Below are 18,513 nucleotides of genomic sequence, written 5' to 3'. Positions count from 1 at the left end.
GTACAGATCCTGGAAGAACAGAGCAGTCCCTCTGCCCCCCTTGCAGGCAGACGGAGTTGGTACTGGCCCAGGCTCAGGTCCCTATAGCCCTGCCTTCACAACACGCCTGGGTCCAAGTCTTCTCTTTGCTAATCATTCAAAGAAAACTCTACCTCCACATGGCCGCTGTAGGAGGGGCAGGGCCAGCAGGTGGAACCGGAAGACAAGCAAGAACTGGTCTTTATTTCTTCCCTGGAGTCTGGCCTGAGCCCCTCAGGGCCCCTGTTGTTCCTCTGTAGGCTTTGGGGCACCCTTTCCCTAGGAGCACTTGAGTTATGCTTGAAGTGACCAGATATCCCAGTTTGCCCAGGAACAGTCTCAGTGTAATCAGGAATAGTGTCTCCTTTGACTCTCAAAAGTACCTTGGTTTGGATAACAAATTACATTATCATTGGAGTTTTAGTGTAAAGTGTGATCTACCATATCTGATTCATAATATGAAGAAAAATAATTGTTGCTACCATTTATTGAGTGCACACCATGTGCTGGTTGCCTTACACATAGATTTAATTAATTCTTACAACTGTCTAGTGACTAGACTCTAGCTGATGTCTCAACGGTCACCTCAAGTCAACTCATCCCCGACTAACCCCAACCGGCTCTCTCACCCTCCCAGCCTGCCCCTCTTTGTGGGTGTTCACTCCCAGTACATGGAATCACGAGGTTCCTGGTGGCCCAGCCTGGCAATCTGTGATCCTTGGCCACTCCTCTTCCTTCCTCTCACTTCTAATCAGGCCCCAGGTCCCACTGATCCTACCTTTGTAATCCTACCTCTGTAATCCTACCTCTGTAACCCTCTACTCTATACACCCTATATATACTCTATTACACCCTATACTCTAGCCACACAGACCTTTCCATTTTGAGAGCTCTCCACGGTGTCTTCAACTGCAGGACTTGACACTTGCTATTCCCTTGCCTACTTCTGCAAAATCAATGTCTACATTTTATGGATTTCAGCACGCTCTTAACTCGATCTGTAATTCTGGTAGGGTTACCTATTACATGGGCTGAAACACCCTTTACATTTCTTTGGGTGGTTATTTGGATGATGTCTGTGGACCCCACTAAACTGTGAGCTTGTTAAAGTAGGAACCTTGTCTGTCTTGCTCTCTGTAGAATCTCTGGGGCATAGAGACTATATGGTAAATAGAAGGTTCTCAGTAAGTGTTTATTGAAAGCATAGTGCTTAAGGGCATCCACTTTTCTCCATTCCTCTGCCACTGCTCACCTGGCTGTCTGCCTCTAGCTGGCCCCTAGCTCACACGTGACTTCTCCAATCCATTCTGTACCCAGAGGGAGCTCATAAATGAGCCTGTGTCCCTCCTCTACCTAGACTCCTCAATGGTTCCCCATTATTCCTGGGATAAGGCCCAAATCCCTAAACAGAAGCTTTTTGTTCTGGTTCAAGCTGCCCTCCTAACTGTCTATGGATGGGTCAGCTGTGTCTCATCTCTGGGTTTTTGCAAAGGAATTCACACTTCCATCCTATTTATACCTGGCTAACTCCTCATCTTTCAGATCTCAGTTGAAATATCCTGTCCGCCGGGGGCTTCCCTCAGTGCTCAGTTGGGGTCAGACACCTCCTTGGTGTTCTCACAGCTTTCTCCAACCACAGGGCCATCATGGGTTACTGTCTATTTAACTCTCACTTTTCCCCCACCAGAGTCCTCAGGTCTGATGTACTCATGTTGTGTTCAAGTGTGTTGTATTCAAGTTTCCGGCACTCTTCATCACATGGGAGGAACTCAAAGAATATTTGTGAAATGAATGAATCATCCCTTTTTTTTTTTGGCTGTGCTGTGCAGCATGCAGGATCTTAGTTCCCTGACCAGGGATCGAACCTGTGCCCCCCGCAGTGGAAGCGTGAAGTCCTAACCACAGGACCGCCAGGGCATTCCCTGAATTATCCCTTTTTGAAAGGTAAGAAATCTCAGGTAAAGAGGGGGGGCGGGCATCCTTGATGAATACCATACAGCTAGCAAGTGAAACTTGAACACAAATTTCAAGCCCAGGACAGTGTCATGCTGTTGTGGGCTGAACTGTGTCCCCCGCACCCACCCCCCAAATTCGTATGTTGCAACCCTAACCCCTAGCACCTCAGAATGTAACGGAGATAGGGTCTTTAAAGAGGTAATTAAATTGAAATGAGGTCATTAGGGGAGGCCCTAATTCAATATGCCTGGTGTCTTTATAAGAAGAAGAGATTACGACACAGACACACAGAGGGAAGACCATGTGAGGATACAGGAAGAAGACAGCCATCTACAAGCCAAGGAGAGAGGCTTCAGAAGGAACCAACCCTGTCAACACCTTGATCTTGGACAATTAGCCTCCAAAACAGTGAGAAAATAAGTTTCTGTTGTTTAATTAACCCCATCTGTATACTTTGTTATGCAGCCCTAGCAAACTAATATACATGCCTAAGAGCTTTCCCCTCTGTGCCATGTTTTAATTGTCTAGAGCAGAACTGTCAAACAGAAACACACTGTGAATCACATATGTAATTTTAAATATTCTAGTAGCAACATTAGAAAAGTTAAAAAAAGAGGTAAAATTAATTTTAGGAATATATTTTATTTAACCTAAAATCTAATATCTAATCTAAAATCTGATCATTTTAACATGCAATCTATATGAAATATTATTAGTAAAATACATTACATTCCTTTTTTTCATAGAAGTCTTTGGAGTTTGGTGTGTATATTACATTTATAGCACATATTAATTTGGATTTGTTACATTTCAAGTACTTACTAGCCACATGTGGTTACCATATTAGACATCACAGGGGTAGATAATCTCTTCCTTTCTGTACATCACTCTTTAAAAAAAAAGGTGTTTTTTTTCCTGATAATACATGATCATTGTAAACAATTCAAAAAAATTCAGCAAGTCTGCTTGGGAATATCATCCCTGGAAATTTTGTCTTTGCCTCGACTTTAGCAATTCTAATAGCTGGTTTAGTTCTTCACAGGACTAAGCTATTTGGGCATTTTGGGCCATTAGTTTCCCCCATGGCATTAGACGGTAAGCATCAGATTCAGAATGTTTCTGTGCCTCCAGAGAAAGCTTTTCCGCCCCTCACCCCCTCAACCACATGCCTCTGCTAACTCACTTGGAAATCCAGAGACCACAGTACATTGCTATATGGCTTCATCCCCCAATCCTTGACCACAGGCTGTATCTCATATGTCTCTTGGATGACTGTCTCTGCCAAGTTTGAACCTAATGCCTCTCTGACCCAGTGCAGGTCTGTTCATCCCAGCCTGTTCCCCACCGCTGGTTCCCAACTTGTAGAGGTGAACGTTTCTGTGACCTCGAAGGGCTACCCTGGGCGGGGGACCCACCATGCTACCTACGCTGTCCCCTCTGCAAGGCCCCTTGAAGTTGACTTGCTACACTTTCCATTGTGCTGGGAGCAGAGAACTCATCTCATGGAGGGAACTCAGCAGCTGCAAAAAGCAGAGACTCAGGGCATCAGGTAGTTATCCTCAGACCTCTCAGCTATCCCAGCACTTTCCCTAAGGGTGTCTATGAACGTGCTGTGGCTCTGTGGTTGAGAGTGTGGTGTCGGGCATCAGACAGACCTGCTTTATAATCCTGCTCTGCCAGTTGCTGACTGTATGACTGTGAATGCTACTTTCACTCTCTGGGCTTCATCTGTAAAATAAGAGCAATAGCGATAGCGTGTACTTTTTCCGGCTTTGTAATATAGTTCTGGTATAGCTTACAACTATATAGCTCTATATACCATAGGGTGCATAGCCTATTACCTAGTACACGGAAAGCTCTCAGCCAATGACGGGAAAGGACCAAGCACGCCAGTCCAGCTCGGTACCATAAGACTGTTCCACTGATGTTTGTGTTCTTAAGTTGCCAATGACAGAAACCCAATTATAGGAGCTTAAGCTGTCAAGATTGGATGATTGATTATGAGGGCCCAGGGCTGTTTTACAGGATGCAGCCTGGCCTCAGGGAGGGACTGCCTCCATATATGGAGCATTCTGGGACCTGGGAGCCCTCTCGTTCTGTCTCTCACTTCTGCTTCAGGGTCTGTACCTCTTCCCTTTTTCTTTCTGCAGGCCAGCATTTTCTGCTTCTCTGGCCACACATTGGCTGATCTCCAGCTCCTCAAGATGTCTTCCCTTCCAGTGACCAGTCTAGCGTGTGCTGCAATTCCCAGTCCTGGGAGACAGATGGGGTTGGCCTGCTTTGAGTCAGGTGTTGATTTCTGTTTCAATCAGCTGTGACCAAGAGGGAAAGGCAGATAGTTCAAGCACGCTTTTTTAAAAAAAATGTATTTAGTTGGAAGAAATAGATGGACACGACTTGGTGAACAAAGTGATCATATCCTGGTGGACAAGGTGCATGAAGATGCAGACTTAGTAAAGAGCAAAAAACTGTAGTTTTGACTCTGGTGACCACAAGAGAGGGAGAAAAATTCAAGTGGGGCTTAGAAAAGTTTACTCCACGTCAAGAATTGAGACCTTGTGGAGAGCGGCTCAACCGTGGATTTATAAGGGAACCATTGAGCCTGTGTCTTAGGTACTGTTCATAACTGTTGTTCATTCACTCCAATTTTTTGAGTGCACTGGGGGTACAGTAGTGAGCTCCTCCTCATAGACCTTACACCAGTTTCTTCTGTTGATGTGGTTGTACAAGAGGAAATAAACCAAGCATTTGTAGGGCCCCACTGTTGTCTCACATTTCCTACTTGAAAGCACCATTTCAGAAAAAAAAAAAACTGGACCTAAAGAAGGTGGAGGTCATTTTCTTGGTGATTCTGGAAAACTAGCTATAGTCCCAATCAACTGTGGCACACTTTTGCTTTATCTCCTTACTCCTTTTGGTATCCACCAAAAAGTCACATTCACCCAGAAGAGACAGGAAAGGAGGTAAGGGAGTGTGATATTGTGATTTATAATAAGAAATATATATTTGGTCTTCATCCCAGGTTCTGGCACAGAGCTCCTAAGACCCGTGGAATTCTTAAGTGATAAGAGTGATAAAAATGTCTTGATCTTTATAACAAGCTCATTTCAACCACACCTAAGTTCATGTTAATGAAGTGACTTTTGGAAAGCACCTAAAGATGGGGGCTGGTTGCCAGGGGAACCAGCTGTATGATTAAAGGGCTGGAACTTTCACTACCACCCCTCTGACCTCTGGGGAGGGGAGAGGAGCTGGAGATTGAATTATTTGCCAATGACCAATGATTTAATCAGTCATGCCTATGTAATAAAGCCTCCATAAAAACCCAAAAGAATTGGGTTCAGAGAGCTTCCTGCTTGGTTAACATGTCAAAGTGCTGGGAGAATGGCTTGCTGGGAAGAGGGCATGGAAGCTCTGTGCCCCTTTCCCCATTCCTTGCGTTATGCATCTCTTTTATCTGGCCATTCCTGAGTTATAGCCTTTTATAATAAACCAGTAATCTAGTAAGTAAAATGTTCCTCTGAGTTTTGTGAGCTGCTTTAGCAAATTAATTGAACCCAAGGAGGGGGGCATAGAAACCTCTGATCTGTAGTTGGTTGGTCAGAAGCACAGGTGACAACCGGAACTTGGAATTGACATCTGAAGTGTGTGTGTGTGGGCAGTCTTGTAAGACAGAGCCTTTAACCTGTGGGATCTGACACTATCTCCTGGCAAACAGTGTCAGAATTGAGTTGAATTATAGGACACCCAGCTGGTGTTGGAGAATTTCTTGGTAGTGTGGAAAAACACACGCACTGGAGGGAGTCAACAGTATTTGAATACCTATCTTTGCTGGGTCTAATTAATTCAATCTGGGTTCTGGGGCCAAGAATGGACTAAATCAAGTAGTCTCTCCTCTTAAGGAATTCCATTTGTCAGAGCTAAACATTCCAATAGCAGACAGAATTCTTAAGGTTTTCAATAGCTATGACTGAAAAAGGTCCTTTGGGCAAGTTGGTGTTTACTTTCTTTGAACAGTGTATCTGCACCATCAGAGCAGATGTGACTCCAATAAGTGGCTGCAGATGACCTCTGTTTTGGGAGCTCAATTGAACCAGTCAATTCATTCATTCAAAGAACCCAATCCATATTAATTGAGCATCTTCTAAGTATAAGGCTTTGTTCTGTATGCTGAGGATACCATGGTGATCAAGACAGGCAAAGCCCTGTCCTCATGGAGCTTACATTCTAGGTGAGGAGCTCACATTTTTGTGGATTTGGTACATAACTAGAAACTTGGAGCAAAACCTGGGACATGGAAGTCATTAACTCAATGGATATGTGCTTAATTCATTGAATGAATGGACTTATTGACTGAATGGGAATTCTGAAACATTGTTAACTATCAAGGATCCTCAGGATTGGGCCTTCTTAGGGTACAGTCCTTTTTGATTTTCGAAATCACCCTTGTTAAACCACTGTGTCAGTAGGTAAGTACACAGATACTTGCATATTATTTGTAGTGGTTATGGGAAAATGCTTCTCCTCATAGACACCTCATACCCAAGTTTTAATTTGATGATAGTTGGGACACATGAACGAAAGAAAATTGAGTGAGTTCAGATGGCCTGGTGTTTCCAGATATCATAAAAACTTTGAAGTAACCAAGAGTGCAGCTGAGTTAAGGACCACTTTGGAGCCATGAGGCCATAGTTGTCTACCCTTTCTGATTCTTGAAGGGAAGCCCTCATTTCTGATGTGGTTGAGGGGCATGCTCATCTGGTTTCCATTTGAATTGTGGACACGACCATTTTCTCCCAAAAAACAATCAAGGCAGGTGGATATACTTAGGCAATTACTGGGGTAGAGGGTCAGCAGAAAGAAGGGAAAAATAAACTATGCCAGTCACTTCCTCAGCGCCAACAGCACTGTGTCTGTAGAGCAAAGCATTTCAGGTTCTCAAAGAAATCAGCTGGATAACTTCCAGCTCAAAATGGTACCTGGCTAGCTATAGCTGTCCCTGGCCCAGCCTCTCTTGCTTTCCAATTAACCTCCCTAAGGAAGACATAGAAACAGCACAGCCCCACCATCATAAAAGTGGAGACACTCTTTCCCTATCCCCCTCTTTGCACTGGCTCAGAGACACAACATCTGTAGCAATTAAAACATTGCACGAATACCTCTCAAGTCTGTGAGTATTGCTTAAGGCAGCCAAGTCTTGCCACCCTCCCTAAATTTTTTGGAGATTATGTTTTTTATGAAATGATAGGCTAAAAGTTGGGGCTATAGTACACCGATACTGGCAGGAATAGACACTATAGGCAAAGTTATGTGGATGAGGATAGAAACAAAGAGAGACTGAGTAACAGAGCCTGTGGGAGACTATAGATTTTCATGTGTTCTGTATTCTGTCGGTTTTGAATGTCAGAGATTAAAGCAGAGGAAGTTGGAGAAGATTCCACCTCAGTAGAGCAGAGTTCTATTAGATAAAAGACTGAAAAAAAAATGAATAACAGATTTTAAAATGAATCCCTTCCCCAAACACACAAATAAACAAATACCAAATTCTCTATTAATATAGGGTTAAAGAAGTTAAAAAAAACTTCCCTCAAAGAAAATTCCAGGCTTACATATTTTCACTGGTGAATTATTTCAGTATTTAAGGATGGAATAAAACTAATCTGACATTACCTCTTTTAGAAAATAGAGGAGGAAATGCTTCCAAATTCCTTTTGTGATAGTCATTTATGAAATCATCATATGAAAATCTGACAGACATTCTAAAAAGAGAGAGAGAAAAATAGAATTATTGACTAAAATCCACATAACATAGGTTTAAAAATCCTTAACAAAATATTAGCAAATCAAATCTAGCAATGTATAAAAAGGATAACACATCAGGACCATGTAGGGTTTATTCCAGAAATGCAAAGTTGGTTTAACATTTGAAATTCCAACAGTGTAATCCACCACATTTACAGAATTAAGAAGAAAAATACACCAAGGAAAAAGGCATGTGACAAAGATGAAATCTATCCATGATAAAAATTGATCAATCTAGGAATAAAAGGTAAATTTCTCAATCTGATAAAGGCTATTTATTAAAAAAACTGTAGCAAAAATCATACTTACAGGTGAAATATTGAACACTTTCTCACTAAGACTGGGAATAAGGCAAAGATGTCCTGTCTTGCCATTCCTAAATTTCAGGCAGATATGAAAAGAAGATAAAATTATATCTACTTTCAGGTGTCATGACTATGTGGAGAATCCTAGGAAATTTACCAAACAACTACTAGAACTAATAAGCAAGTTTAGCAAACTCACAGAATTCAAGGTTAATATACAAAAATCAATTTTATTATTGATATACCAACAACAAATATTTGGTGAAATTTAAAAATTTCTTTTCAGAGCATCAAAAACAAACAAAAAATTGCTGAGGATTAAATCTAACAGAACATGTGCAAGACCATTACCTACACTGAAAACTCTAAAACATTGCTGAGAGTAATTAAAAAAGAACAAAATTAGCGGGAATTTATGGATAGGAAGGGTCAATGTTGTTAAGACGTTAATTCTTCCCAAATTGACCAACAGATTCAACACAATCACAGTAGAAATTCCAGAAAGTTTTTTGCAGAAATTAATATTTATATAGAAATGCAAAACACCAAGAATATAAAAAGCTACCTTGATAAAGAAGAGCAAAATAGGAAGATTTAGATTATCTGACTTCAAGACTCATTTTTAAACTATGGTAAGCAAGAGTGTGGTACTGGCATAAAGATGGACAAATTGATCAGTGGAACAGAACACAGAGCTTAGAAGCAGACTCAACTGGTCAACTAATTTTCACAGAGGCACCAAGGCAGTTCAGTGCAGAAAGGAAAGTCTTCCAACTAATGATGCTGAATAGCTGGTTATTCATATGGAAAAGAAAAGGAGTAAATTTCAACTCCATATAATACACAAAACCAGAAAGCTTTCAGTAGAAAACATAGAAGAGTATCTTCATGACTTAGAGATAGGCAAAGTTTCTTAAGACTCATAAAAGAAAAACTGATAAGTTAGATTTTATCAAAGTTTGAAAATTTCTGCTTATAAACAGACACTGTTAAAAAAAACAAGTAGACAGTCTGCAAGCTGAGGGAAAATATTAGGAAAACAGATAAAAAGAAAAGAAAAAGAACTGGTATCCAAAATTTCAAAGAACTACAATTCAATAATAAAAGAATAAAACCCAATAAAATGGACAAAACAATTGGGTAGGCATTTCTCAAAAGAAGATACACACATGGCAATGAAAATAGGCAAGGTGCTGAATATCATTAGCCATCAGGGAAATTCAAATGAAAACCACAATATGATACCCCTATACATCCTTCAGAAGGTCTAAATTAAAAAGACCAACAATCTTAAATGTCATCAGGAATGTGGAACAACTGGAATTCTCATACACTCTTGGTGGGAGTTTGGGAAAACCTGACAGTTTTTCATAAATCTAAACACATATATGCCCTATGACCTCACATACCCTGTGAGCCAGCAAGTATACTCCCAGGTAATTATCCAAGGAAATGGAGAATATGTGTCCATGAAAATTTTGTACAAGAATGTCCCTAACAGCATCATTAAAAATAGTCAAAAATTGCGGGCCTCCCTGGTGGCGCAGTGGTTGAGAATCTGCCTGCCAATGCAGGGGACACGGGTTCGAGCCCTGGTCTGGGAAGATCCCACATGCCGCGGAGCAACTAAGCCCGTGCGCCACAGCTGCTGAGCCTGCGTGACTGGAGCCTGTGCTCCGCAACAAGAGAAGGCCGCGACAGTGAGAGGCCCGCGCACCGCGATGAAGAGTGGCCCCCGCTCGCCACAACTAGAGAAAGCCCTCACACAGAAACGAAGACCCAACACAGCCAAAAATAAATAAATAAATAAATTAAAAAAAAAAAAAAAAAAGTCAAAAATTGGAAACAGCCAAGGTTCCATCAGTAGGAGAATGGATAAACAAATTATGGTATATTCAGTTAATGGAATACTACTCAGCAATAAAGAGGGGCAAATGTGGATGTATCTCAAAATATTTTGTCCTGTGAAAGAAGCCATACACAAGTAAATACTGTATGATTTCATTTGTATGTAATTCTAAAAATGACAAAGCTAATTTATGGTGGAAAAAAATCATAACAGTGATTGACTCTGCAGGGAGATGGGCATTGACAGGGAAGGGCACGAGGGAATTTTCTGGGATGATGTAATGTCAATATCTTTTTTTTTTTTTAAGGGAGTTCCTTTCTTTATTATATATTTATTTATTTTTGGCTGTGTTGGGTCTTCGTTTCTGTGCAAGGGCTTTCTCTAGTTGCGGCAAGCGGGGGCCACTCTTCATCACGGTGCACGGGCCTCTCACCATCATGGCTTCTCTTGTTGCGGAGCACAGGCTCCAGACTCGCAGGCTCAGTAATTGTGGCTCACGGGCCTAGTTGCTCCGCGGTATGTGGGATCTTCCCAGACCAGGGCTCAAACGCGTGTCCCCTGCATTGGCAGGCAGATTCTCAACCACTGCGCCACCAGGGAAGCCCTAATGTCAATATCTTGATAGAAGTTTGAGTACATAGATGTATGTGTGTGTCAAAACTCAGCAAATGTATGGTTAAGATTTGTGCCTTTCATTATATATAAATTTTACTCCATAAAAAAGCCCTGTAAACAAATATTGAACTCTAATTTATGATATACATTCTGAAATACTTAGGGGGATAGGTACTGATGTATGCAGTTTAATTTAAAGTGCACCAAAACAATCAAAATGGATTGATGGATGGATAGATGGACAGGGATGTGATAAGGCAAGAAAAGTGTTAATGGTAGAGACTATACAAGTGCTCACTATAAAGTTCTTTCAAGTTTTTGTGTACTTGAAATGTTTTATAAAATGTTGGAAAAAATTAAAATCCAAATCTGCAAACTTTAACTGAGAAATATGAAATAAAAGAATACATGGAAGACAATCATCTACCTAGTTGGAAAGATTATTTTGCAAAGATGTTAGTCTTCCCATTAATTCATACATTTAGCATCATTTGGAATTTTGATTTTCAAAGTGATTCTGAATTACATCAGGCAAAACAAACGCCCTCTCCCCTGGCAAGAAAACAGAAGTAATAATATCATTAATTATTAACGTATTTTATATGTATAGTAGTTGAAACAATGTGGCATTATGCAACAACTAAAATACAATTCCATGAAATAGAAAGGATAGTATTGCATTACATAATAGGATACCGGGGAGCTTAACAGAAGATAAAAGAAATGTTGTTAATTATTTGGAGAGAGATGAATTTTTCAATAAATATTGTAATGAAATCAAGTTAGAACTTTAGCTCACATCATCTCTCAAATTAAATTGTAGGTGGATTAAAGAGTTAATTTTTTTTAATGCAGGCAATTCTTGCTTTGGATGGTTATAAAACATGTAAATTTTAACACAGCTTTGTGAAAAGTTAGGATTGCCTGTATTAAAACTAGAATAATGTTTTTAGATGGTGATTTTCAGATGGCAAAAGACATTCTTAGCCCAAGAGCAATGAGGAAATCCAAAGGATAAGAAAACTGTATTTGGCCATTTAAAAAAGAGAATTTCTATGTCTTCAAAAATATTATAAGCAACAGAAAAAGAAAAATGTCAAAATTGGAAAAACACTTGCAATAAATATGCGAGAAAGTGTTACTATCCATAATAGATACAAAAGTCTTTCAAACCAATATGGGAAAGCAAGGAAAAACCTAAAGAAAAATGATCATAAGATCTGCACGAATAATTTGCTAAAGTGGTTGAAGGTGCTGAATATCATTAGGTGCTGAATATCAAGGTGTTGAATATCATTAGTCATCATGGAAATTCAAATGAAAACCACAATATGATACCCCTATACATCCTTCAGAAGGTCTAAATTAAAAAGACCGACAATCTTAAATGTCGTCAGGGTAGTAAAGACAGTATTCTGCTCAATTTTGCAGTGATCTAAAACTGCTCAAAAATAGTCTGTTATAAATAAAAATTCTCTAAAAAAGACAATATAGTTGCAAAAATATCATTATTACTGAAAAATTTGCATAAAAACTGAAAGATACAATTTTTTTTTTACATTCACAAACATAGAAAAGGCGTTTTGAGATAATTTTGTTAAATTTGTTTTCCTTGTTTTGCTCTTAAGGGTGATTCTGTGGTGAGCATGCACGTTGTTGGTGTTTTATCAATAACGTTTATTCCGGGCTTCCCTGGTGGCGCAGTGGTTGAGAGTCTGCCTGCTGATGCAGGGGACACGGGTTCGTGCCCCGGTCCAGGAAGATCCCACATGCCGCGGAGCCCCTGGGCCCGTGAGCCATGGCCGCTGAGCCTGTGCGTCTGGAGCCTGTGCTCCGCAAAGGAAGAGGCCACAACAGTGAGAGGCCCGCGTACTGCAAAAAATCCAAAAAAACAAAAACGTTTATTCCTTAAGTTGGTTGGCAAGCGTGTTAGAGTTTGTTATGTAAATATCTCTAAGATGGTTGAAATGGTACTTAATACATTAAAATATTTCTGCATGTAAAAGAGATAAAATGTATGAACATATAAATATTAGCTGTCACTAGATGGTATGATTATGGATGATTTCTGGGTTTTTTTCCTATGCTTTTTTCTTAATTTTCTAAAAATTGAAGAATAATAAACAAAAGAGAGACTCAGGTCACAGATTTGAACTAGCTTTTAGTTTGGCACTTGGTATAGCCTGGCACATCGTAGGTATTCAATATACTTTAAAAAAGAACTTTATGAGGTATAATTCACATACCATGTAATTTAAAAAATATTGATATATTCACAGATATGTGCAGCCACAATTACAGTCAATTTTAGAATATTTTTATCACCTTAAAAAGGAACCCTGCACCCTTTAACTGTCACTTACTTATCCCCCACCTCCCCCAATCCTGAACAACCACTAATCTACTTTCTGTCTCTATAGATTTGCCTATTCTGACTATTATCTATAAACGGGCTGATATAATATATGGTCTCTTGTGACTGGCTTCTTTCACTTAACCATAATGTTTTCAAAGCGCCTTCATGTTGTAGCATATCTCAGTATTTCATTCTTTATTATCGCTGAATAATATTCCATTGTATGGATATACTACATTTTGTTTATCCATCACACATCGATGGATATTTGGGTTGTTGCCACCTTTTGATTATTATGAATAATTCTGCTATAAATATTTGTGTAAAGTTTTTTTGTTTTTGCATGGGAATATGTATTCAGTTCTCTTGATTTATATACCTAAGTGTTGAATTGCTGGGTCATATGGTAACTGTCTAAGTTTTTGCAGAACTTTTAAGTTGTTTTCCAAAGTGATTGCACCATTTTACATTCACACCAGCAGAGTATGAAAGTTCCAATTTAAATCCCAGTTTCTCCACAGCTTTAACACTGATGGTTGGTTTTCTGACTTTTGTTGGTATCTAGGTTATTCTAGTAAGCGTGAAGTGATACCTCATTGCAGTTTTTTTTTGCATTTCCCTGATGATTAATGATGTTGAGCATATTTTCATATGCTTATTGGCCATATTTATGTATCTTTTGTGGAGAAAGGCCTATACAGGTCACTTTGCTCATTTTTTAATTGTGTTATTTGTATTTTTTTATTGGGTTGTAAGGGTTCTTTTATGTGCTAGTACAAGTCCCTTATCAGATAATATGAGTTGCAAATATTTGCTCCCATTCTGTGGGTTGTCTTTCCACTTACTTTTTTTTTTTTAATAAATTTATTTATTTAGTTTTGGCTGCATTGGGTCTTTGTTGTGGTGCATGGGCTTCTCATTGTGGTGGCTTCTCTTGTTGATGGAGCATGGGCTCTAGGCACGTGGACTTCAGTAGTTGTGGCACATGGGCTTAGGGATTAGCTGCTCCGTGGCATGTGGGATCTTCCTGGACCAGGGCTCGAGCCTGTGTCCCCTGCATTGGCAGGCAGATTCTTAACAACTGTGCCACCAGGGAAACCCCCTCTTTCCACTTTCTTGACAGTGTCTTTTGAAGCACAAAATTTTCTAATTTCCATGAAGTCCAATTTATGTATTTTTTCATTTGTTGCTTGTGCTTTTGGTGTCATTTCTAAGATTCCATTGCCTAGTCCAAGGTAATGAATATAGAGCACTATATTTTCTCCTGGTTTTTATCAGTGTTAGTACTTATATTGAAGCCTTTGATTTATTTTGAGTTAATTTTTGTTTGCATTATGAGGTAAGGGTCCAACTTCATTCTTTTGCTTGTAACTATGCAGTTGTCTCAGCATCCCTTGTTGAAAAGACTATTTGTCCTCATTGAATGGTCTTGGTACCCTTGTCAGAAACCAGTTGACCATAGACACATGGATTTGTTTTTGGATTCTCAGTAAAATTAGAATTCTATTTCATTGGTTTGTATGTCTATCCTATGCTAGTACTACACTGCCTTGATTATTGTTGCTTCGTAGCTAAGTTTTGAAATTGGGAAATGTGAGTCCACCAATATTTTCTTTAAAATTTTTTTGGCTATTCTGAGCACGTTGCAATTACATATGGACTTTAGAATCAGTTTGTCAGTTTCTATAAAGAAGCCAGCTGGAATTCTATAGGAATTGCTTTGAATTTGTGGATCAAATTGGGGAATATTGCCATCTTAACAATATTAAGTCTTTTAACCCATGAACATGGGATGTTTTTCCAATTTCATAGGTCTTCTTTCATTTTTTTCAACAATATTTTATAGTTTTCAGAGTATAAGTTTGCATGTTTTTTGTTAAATTCATGCTTAAGTGTTTTAGTCTTTTTGATGTTATTGTGAATTGAATATTCTTAATTTTATTTTGGGATTGTTCATTGTAAGTGTATAGAAATACAATTGATTTTTGTATATTGATCTTTTGAAATTCTGCCACCTTGCTGAATTAATTTGTTAATTCTAATAGTTTTTAAGTGGATTCCTTAGGATCATGTCACCAAAGAAGAAAGTTGTTTTACTTTTTCCTTTCTAATCTAGATGTTTTTATTTCTTTTTCTTTCCTAATTGCTCTGGCTGGAACTTGCAGTACAATGTTGAATAGAAGTGGTGAGTGTGGACATCCTTGTTTTGTTCCTGACCTTAGCGGGGAAGCATCCAGTTTTTCATCACTATGATGTTAGCTGTGGGTTTTTCATAGTTGCCCCTTTTCAGGTTGAGGAAGTTCCCTTCTATTCCTAGTGTGCTGAGTGTTTTTATGAGGAAACCATGCTGAATTTTGTCAAATGTTTTTTCTGCATCTATTGAGATGATCGTGTGAGTTTTTTTCTTTTTTTATTCTACTGATACAGTATACTCCATTAACTGATTTTCAGGTGTAATCAGTACACTTTTGTTGAATGTGTCCTGTGCTAATAGGTCTCTTTAGAAATGAAATGAAATTGAGCCCACTATGTGATCTAGCGTGTACAGGCCACCATGTAGCTGTTTTAGGAGGAGAACTGCCCTATCTTAGTCTCTGCCAGCTCTTCCCTTGTTCTCTTTTCAGAATCAATGCAAAGCCTTGTACCATTCAAGTCCAAACTTACATCTCCATCCAGGTAGACATGTTTCAGGTGAATTAGGGGCCTCAGTCAATTTAGCACACAGGCTGTAATTACAAGCACCTAAGACCTGCAATTTCTCTTTTAATTAAAATAAACAATGTGGAGGGGCTGACATCACACCAAGGCAACTGGTGTGCAGGGCATAGGTAATTACACCAAAGCTGAGGCTCCTGCTGTGAAGAAGTCTGTTGGGATCCATGGTGAAGCACTGGGCGTGGCCACCTTGGTGAATGGTAATTACTTGCTGCCAACCACAGCTGAAACCAGACAGGTAGGTGGTTGTAGTGATGACATTAGAACATCCTTCTTTCAAGCTGGAACTGAGCTGTGACTTTTGGACCATGGGTGTGTGTGTCTATTTACATATGTGATGTCCCTCTAAGTATATTTACCTGTAATATGCTTTCATGCATATGAGCAGTGGGATGAAAAATTCTTATTTTAACTGCAGGTTTTAGAGATCTTTTTGCGGGTGGAGTTACCCTTGCATAGAAAAATAATACTTCACCTGGATATGTGGGTAAGACATATCTTAACTGCTCAGCCTTAGATGTTACAGAAATTTGGAGATGGGATGTTGTAGGGAAAAGAGAAGTGGTAAGAAAAAGAGTGGAGAGATACAGGACTGGGCACGTGGCAGGAGGTTAAAGAGAAGGTCTGAGAAAAAGGTGGCCAATAAGAGACCTGGTGGCCAGAGTGTCTCAAAGACATATAAGAACAAGGTACTGGGTTGGCCAAAAGGTTCGTTCGGGTTTTTGGCTAACATCTTATGGAAAAACGCGAATGAACTTTTTGGCCGACTCAATATTTAACACTTAATTTAAAATTGTTTGCGTTGTGTGTTATAACTCCCTCTGACACTGAAAATCTTCAGTAAAGTCATTAGCACACACTACTGTCTTGTATCAGCGAGTGTTTTTTGTATGTGTGAAGATCAGGAAGAAAGATTTAACTCCACATTTGAGTAGGAGTGTAGGGGATCATACAACTGAGAAAGTGAATCCAGGGGACTAGGGAGCCAGAAGTGACCAAAGATTGTAAGCCTCTGGGACTTTTCAGAAATCTTGTGCATGGAGTTGGACTTCCCACAGGATATAGGAGAGAAATCCACATTTATGTTTGCAAAGAAATCTCATCATGGCACTCTGCCACCTGAAAGCTTCCAATTTCCCCTATTGCCACCATGATAAAATATAAACTTATTTAAATGTTTCCCAAAGATATTGAGTCCTAGTCCCTGAAACCTGTAAATGTCACCTCCCCAACAACTTTTTTTTTCTAAAGAGTCTTTGTAAATGTGATTCAGTCAAGGATCTTGAGATGGAGAGGTTATCCTGGATTATACTGATAGGCTCTATATACCATCATATATATTCTTTTTTTTTTAAATTACTTATCTCCATGATATCATTTTATTTATTTATTTACTTTTTTAAACATCTTTCTTATAAGAGGGAGATTTTAGACACAAACAGAAGAAAAGGACACAGATGAAAGAGGAGAAGCAATGTGACCATGCAGGCAGACATTGGAGTGATGCGGCTGAAATCAAGGAACGCCAGTAGCCACGAGAAGCTGGAAGAGGCAAGGGGCAGATTCTCCTCTGGAGCCCCTGCAGGAAGGGCAGCCCTGCTGACACCTTGGTATTAGCCCAGTGAAACTGATTTTGGATTTCTGGCCTCTAGAACTGGGAGAGAATAAATTTCTGTTGTTTTAAGCCACCTAGTTTGGGAAACTAAACAGAAGGCTTCCCCAGACTCTCAGGATCTGGTCCTACCTTCCTATCCAGCTTTGCCACCTGCTGTTCGACAGACTTTCATCTCCAACCTTGTCACACACCCCCACCCCCTAACACACACCCCATACTCTGGCTATATCTTGTAGTGTTCCACCTGAAGCACTCCTCCAGTCTCTGCCAGCTGTGAGAGATGTGGTGTGCTAGACCAGTTTACAAATGAGAAAACTGAGGATGCAGGCAGGACTGTGCCCCTCCGAGTATTGCTAAGCTCGTCTCCGAGCAGTTGCTCTCCCTGGCCATGGTCTCAGCCCCTCTTGCCCAGTCTCCCTGGCTAAGGCTCCTTGTCAGGGTGGGTTGGGAAACTCCAGCTGTCTCACCTTTGACTTGACCTGGTGCCTTAAGATTGATACCTTTTTGGGCACAGTGGGACAAGCACAGGCTTTGGCGTTGGATAGACTGAGTCAGAATGTTATCTTGGTTCCTCACATGTTGTGTGACCTTGTGTAAGTTACTTAACTTTTTCAGTTCTCTTATGTGTAAAATGGGGCTTACAAAAGTGACCCTTTTTAAAAAAAATTTTTGCTGATCACTGGACTTTATTAAAATAGAATCACTGATGATTACATAGAAGCTGCTACTTGCCTAAGTCAAAATTCTTGAGGTTCACATAAACTCAGTTGAGGTCTTTAACATATATTTATGGAGCATCAACTCTATGTGGACGAGCCCAGGTCCCCAGCTTCGTGGAGGGTGCATTTACTTAGGATACTGAGAGTGTAAGAGCAGGTATTGAGACCTGGAGCTGGTCCTCTCTTCCCCCAACGCCTCCATATTGTCTGAGGTTCCCTTTTCTTTAGGGGGTCAGAACTGGCCCACTTACCCAGGTTAAGGGAGATCTCCCAGGGAATAGCTTTGGCCTAAGAGGAGGCAAGTGGGCAGGGCATGGGACTGAGCACACACGCAGGTGGTGGTTTTAGTTTGGAAGCAGCCTTTAGCTCCCGCTCATGTCATAGCCCGGACTTCAGCAGCTGGGAGGCAGCTGCCCTCTTCTAGGAAAGAAAGGTTTATAAGGGTGGCAGGCAGACAGGTATGATGAGTGAGCTCTGGATACCTTTCCTGTACCCCTAGTGTATAAGCAGGGCCAGAGAGGAAGCACACATGAGTTCCGACTCATGTGCACACACATTCACAA

At 40.1% G+C, this 18,513-nt stretch overlaps 1 long non-coding RNA gene across 3 annotated transcripts; it reads left to right on the top strand.

The window, feature by feature from the left end:
* The first annotated feature begins 312 nt into the window (after window positions 1-312).
* Window positions 313-18,185, top strand: LOC141276540 (uncharacterized). Of its 3 annotated transcripts, none has more exons than XR_012326325.1 (3): window positions 313-1,962; window positions 2,241-2,382; window positions 17,036-18,185. It is a non-coding gene; the product is annotated as an uncharacterized lncRNA (long non-coding RNA). The 3 variants fall into 3 exon arrangements; XR_012326323.1 differs by lacking the exon at window positions 17,036-18,185 and adding an exon at window positions 4,125-5,242; XR_012326326.1 differs by lacking the exon at window positions 17,036-18,185 and adding an exon at window positions 4,125-5,242 and having other exon boundaries at window positions 2,238-2,382.
* The last annotated feature ends 328 nt before the right edge of the window (window positions 18,186-18,513 follow it).

The sequence above is a fragment of the Tursiops truncatus genome, chromosome 15, assembly GCF_011762595.2.
Source record: "Tursiops truncatus isolate mTurTru1 chromosome 15, mTurTru1.mat.Y, whole genome shotgun sequence".
NCBI lineage: Eukaryota > Metazoa > Chordata > Mammalia > Artiodactyla > Delphinidae > Tursiops > Tursiops truncatus.
This window is presented reverse-complemented; position numbering and strand designations above follow the sequence as displayed.